Source organism: Dendroctonus ponderosae, unplaced genomic scaffold, assembly GCF_020466585.1.
Source record: "Dendroctonus ponderosae isolate FM_Combo_2020 unplaced genomic scaffold, Dpon_F_20191213v2 Dpon_F_20191213_3, whole genome shotgun sequence".
NCBI lineage: Eukaryota > Metazoa > Arthropoda > Insecta > Coleoptera > Curculionidae > Dendroctonus > Dendroctonus ponderosae.
The window spans coordinates 12,991,486-12,991,706 of NW_026018508.1; the positions used below are offsets into that span (position 1 = coordinate 12,991,486).

At 39.8% G+C, this 221-nt stretch overlaps 1 protein-coding gene across 5 annotated transcripts in view; it reads right to left on the minus strand.

Annotated features, from left to right (window-relative positions):
* Positions 1-221, minus strand: part of LOC109537368 (leucine-rich repeat-containing protein 43-like) — a 12,913-nt gene that overhangs the window by 1,314 nt on the left and 11,378 nt on the right. The window lies entirely within an intron of this gene.

Here is a 221-nt window from a genome sequence, read left to right on the forward strand (position 1 = left end):
AGGCAAAATGAGCAAGAACGCTCATTTGTACATCATTCTAGACAGAAATAAATGGCCTTTTTAGAAAGTGAACCATGGATGGGGAAATGTGGGCAGTTTTCTCAAAGAAGGCTTGAATTCAAGAAGCTTCAGATTTGCGTGGTTTTTTTTGAGTCGCAAAATCCACTTGAACATGACGCTGCTTTTTTCGAAGTTTCTCAAGAACCATTCGAGCCACAGAA